The 4,679-nt window shown below is 44.7% G+C and overlaps 1 pseudogene; it reads left to right on the plus strand.

Moving 5' to 3' along the window:
• The first annotated feature begins 1,853 nt into the window (after positions 1-1,853).
• On the plus strand, positions 1,854-1,971 carry LOC124587792 (annotated as a pseudogene).
• Positions 1,972-4,679: the final 2,708 nt, after the last annotated feature.

The raw sequence follows: 4,679 nt of genomic DNA on the forward strand, positions 1-4,679 counted from the left end.
TACAAAAAAAAAATATTAAACTTATAGCTATCATTCATATGACCAAAACTATTATTTAACACGACTAAATTTCATTTCTTTAGGACTGTTATTTGTTCACGTTTTACTAACACCAATATTTGTCTGGCTTTCTTTGACATGGAGAAGCAACACGAACAATTACTGTTAAGATTGTTGCAGTTAAACAATTATGTTACTTTACTTTCAGAAATGCTATTGACAACTTATTCTCATGGTCATGCAAAGCGGTGGCCCTTAAACTGATACGTGCAATCTTTAGTATTTAATAATGATTTTCAGGATTTACTACCAAAACAGTACTCTTGCCAGTAATTTACTATTATTCGAGCTTCAATAAACATCAGGATACTCGGAATAAATTCGTTTAGGTAAGGACCCTACCGAGCGAGGTGGCGCAGTGGTTAGCACACTGGACTCGCATTCGGGAGGACGACGGTTCAATCCCGTCTCCAGCCATCCAGCCATCCTGATTTCGGTTTTCCGTGATTTCCCTAAATCGTTTCAGGCAAATGCCGGGATGGTTCCTTTGAAAGTGCACGGCCGATGTCCTTCCCCATCCTTCCCTAACCCGAGCTTGCGCTCCGTCTCTAATGACCTCGTTGTCGACGGGACGTTAAACAACACTAACCTAACCTAACCTAAGGACCCTACCTAGGTAAATGACATAGGAAAATCACGGTTAAACACAAAGATACATTTAACACTTACATTCCACTGATTGAAGATGGATGGTTCATACTGTGATACACTTCTAAATAAAGTACTTTGCCTGTTACTGATGTCGAAGGTGGCGTGAGGCGGTGCTGCGTAGTAACATTGCGCGGGTACGGCTCTTGATGTACATAGCTCTGTCTTCCTCTTGGTGGCGACGATAAAATTGCAAATTTCTGAGCTATTAATTTATTGCTGAGCTACGCCAATCCTGTATAACACGTCCGAGACCAAAACCCAGTCTTGCGGATAAATTCGGGGCCTCTAGTGCTTGACCAACGTAATGCGTGTTCACTATTTGCAGGGCAGCTACCGACTGTGTGAGCCACTTGCGCGCCAATTCTCACTCGCGCGCCCCACCACCTTTTCCATTCCACCACAGAACGGAGTTCCGTTCTACCTATGATCCCTACACCTTTTCAATTTACACTTCTGCTTACAAAAACCCTAAGTATGAACCATCTACAATTGCATGACAGCATATGCATACAAAATTGACATAATTAATTACTGTTGTACTTGAAATATTACATAATTATTTACAAAATACGTTTTAATACATTTATTCCACCTACGTCAAAGAGGATATTTTAAACAGATAAACTACACTTAACAAAAGCTTACTCTCGTTATGGTATTTTCTTAATTTTTCAAAATTATTATGGAAAAAAAATTTAAAATATACAGATTAATGGCAGTATTATATTTACAATAGCATTACAAACCGCGTATACTATTTGACGGAAGAGAGGCGATTTTTGCTGATGGAAGAAGACTGGAGCGAGACTGTTCGAGGTAGAGTGCTGTAAACTGTTTAACAGCATCGTAAATGTAACGGACAACGCATTAAATGAAAGCTCTGTGCCTTATGTTGAAAAATGTGCCAAATATAGCAGAGATATCTCATACACCGTAGCTAGTTAAAGTAACAGCTAGTTTCATAGAAGATTACTAGCATTGAAACGGATTCCCATTTAGATATTTTGAAGATGTTTCAATGTCCTCTTACTAAATGTTAAAATAGCTTTGCCAGGGACTGCAGTATAGTTGGTAAACTAGAAATCTAATATCTTGTCCATCGGATACGGCACAGTTTTTGAACTTGACTATACTGACTTAATGCCAACGGCCTTGCCGCAGTGGTAACTCCGGTTCCCGTTAGATCACCGAAGTTAAGCGCTGTCGGGCTGGGGTAGCACTTGGATGGGTGACCATCTGGTCTGCCGAGCGCTGTTGGCAAGCGGGGTGGAGTCAGCCCTTGTGAGGCAAACCGAGGAGCTACTTGATTGAGAAGTAGCGGCTCCGATCTCGGCAACTGACATACGGCCGGGAGAGCGATGTGCTGACCACATGCCCACTATGGTACTTAACATCTGAGGTCATCAGTCCCCTAAAACTTAGAGCTACCTAACCTAAGGACATCACACACATCCATGCCCGAGGCAGGATTCGAACCTGCGACTGTAGCGGTCGCGCGGCTCCATACTGAAGTGCCTACAACCGCTCGGTCACTGCGGCCGGCCATGCCCCTCCATATCCACATCCAGTGACACCTGTGACTTGAGGATGACACGGCGGCCGGTCGGTACCTTTAGGGTCTTAATGGCCTGTTCGGGAAGAGTTTAGTTTATATTCACTTAATGGATGAGCTTTCTGCGCTTCAAACAAAGAAATGGAAAGTAAAATTATAGTAAAATCATATTTATTGAAAATGATATCTTCTCAAACCATAATTAAGCCCATTTTCTTGTATTTATAACTAATTATGCATGCAATATTGATATCTTATAAAGAACAAGTAGAATTTCTTATTTATTATTATCATTGTTGTTATTATTTGTGTGTGGTTCAAAATGGTTCAAATTGCTCTGAACATCTGAAGTCATCAGTCCCCTAGAACTTAGAACTATTTAAACCTAACTAATCTAAAGACGTAACACACATCCATGCCCAAGGCACGATTCAAATTTGCGACCGTAGCGGTGGCGCGGTTCCAGACTGAAGCGCCTAGAACCGCTCGGCCACACCGGCCGGCATTTGCGTGTGGGCCCAGTTGGATTACACGATATTTTTACATTAATTTTCTTGATCTTCCATATGGCTCTCATTCGCTCTCTGTAGCGTATTTTTCATTCTGCAGTTCACTTGATTCCTACTTGCTTCGGAACCTCATTATAGCCAACAGGTTATCTTTTATGTACGGTACTGCAATCCCTCAATATACATAATGAATGTACGAATGCTCATAGTTGACGACATATGGATAGCCCAATGGCAGCGTACCTTTAGCGAAGCAGGTGTTCGAATCGTGATTACGTTCCTGCCACACGTGATGCGCGCGAGGTGTTTACGCTGTGTAGCGCTGTACGGCGGTAGTTCATACAACGAATCATGGCCCTGCCGTTTCGCAAATCGAGAATGAAATTTAGTTTTGCTGCCAAATATGCTCGACCGAAGGTTTATGGAATAGAACGCCTTTTACTGGATGAGGTAAAAACTGAATCTGACTTATTATTTGGAATAAACTTATCCATAGTCAAAAAAATGGCTCTGAGCACTATGGGACTCAACTGCTGAGGTCATTAGTCCCCTAGAACTTAGAACTAGTTAAACCTAACTAACCTAAGGACATCACAAACATCCATGCCCGAGGCAGGATTCGAACCTGCGACCGTAGCGGTCTTGCGGTTCCAGACTGCAGCGCCTTTAACCGCACGGCCACTTCGGCCGGCTATCCATAGTCAGTAGCATGGTCTAAGTCAACCTAATTGATGAGGCGGCGTATGACGAAATGCTACTGTAATAGAGAGTAGGACTTCGTTTCTGTCATTTGGACGGAAATGTTTGAGTAGTTGAAGACGCTGTCGTGGGACTACTAATAACCTGAATCCCTGAGCTGCCGTTCGAGGTGCCACAAGAATTGGTATTAACGCATTGCGCACTTACCGGATGGTTACCGTGTGGCTGAAAAACGGGCGAGTTTCAAAGTGTACATGAAGACAGTAACTATTCTCGAAAGAACAGATACGACTGATGACCGTGCAGCTTCTCTAGAATAAATGATAATTAATTGAAACCCTCAGCTGCCGACAGGTGTTATTGATTTACCTCGATGGGGGAAGTTGAAAATGTGCGCCCTGACCGGGACTCGAACCTGGGATGTCCTGCTTACGTGGCAGACGCTCTATCCATTTGAGCCGCCGAGGACACAGACGAACAGCGCGACTGCAGGGACTTACCCTTGCACGCTTCCCGTGAGACCCACATTCCCAACTGTCCACAATCTACGCACGTAATGTGCCTAACAGATATTTGCCCATCCACTCATTACTCGCGCCCACTAAGGTGACGAAAATGTGCAACGGGTAAGTCCTTGCACTCGCGCTTTTCATTTGTGTCCTCGGTGGCTCAGGTGCAGTCTGCCGCCGGCAGTGCTGCGAGGCGGTCACTCGCCAGAGCGCTGCGGGCGAGGCGCGCAAGGTGTGTTTGTGTTTACTTCGGCCGCTGTAAGTGCCGTTTTCCTTCTAGACCACCATGGCGCACAACTATCGGAAGAAGACATTACGTTTCAACTTTTGTTCCGACTTCTCCCGACCCAAGGCCCTGGAGGTAGAACGATTTATACGCGATGAAGTTAAAATACCACCAACGGATCGAATTGGTATCCACTTGTCCATAGTTAGCAGTACCGTCTACGTCAAAATGATCAACTATGCGGCGTGCGACAAGGTGCTTCGAGAGGCAAAACGTGGACTGCGCTTCTGTCATTCCGACGGCAACGTCGGACCCGTTACCGTCGATCACGCAGGTCTCGGCACACGGACGATCAGGATCTTCGAACTGCCGTTCGAACTACCTGCAGACGTCGTCATCGAGGCGCTCCGTCCCTATGGCAACGTTCTGGAACATGTTGCCGAACGATGGGTCCAATTTCAGACCTATCCAGT

Source organism: Schistocerca americana, unplaced genomic scaffold, assembly GCF_021461395.2.
Source record: "Schistocerca americana isolate TAMUIC-IGC-003095 unplaced genomic scaffold, iqSchAmer2.1 HiC_scaffold_628, whole genome shotgun sequence".
Classification (NCBI taxonomy): Eukaryota; Metazoa; Arthropoda; class Insecta; order Orthoptera; family Acrididae; genus Schistocerca; species Schistocerca americana.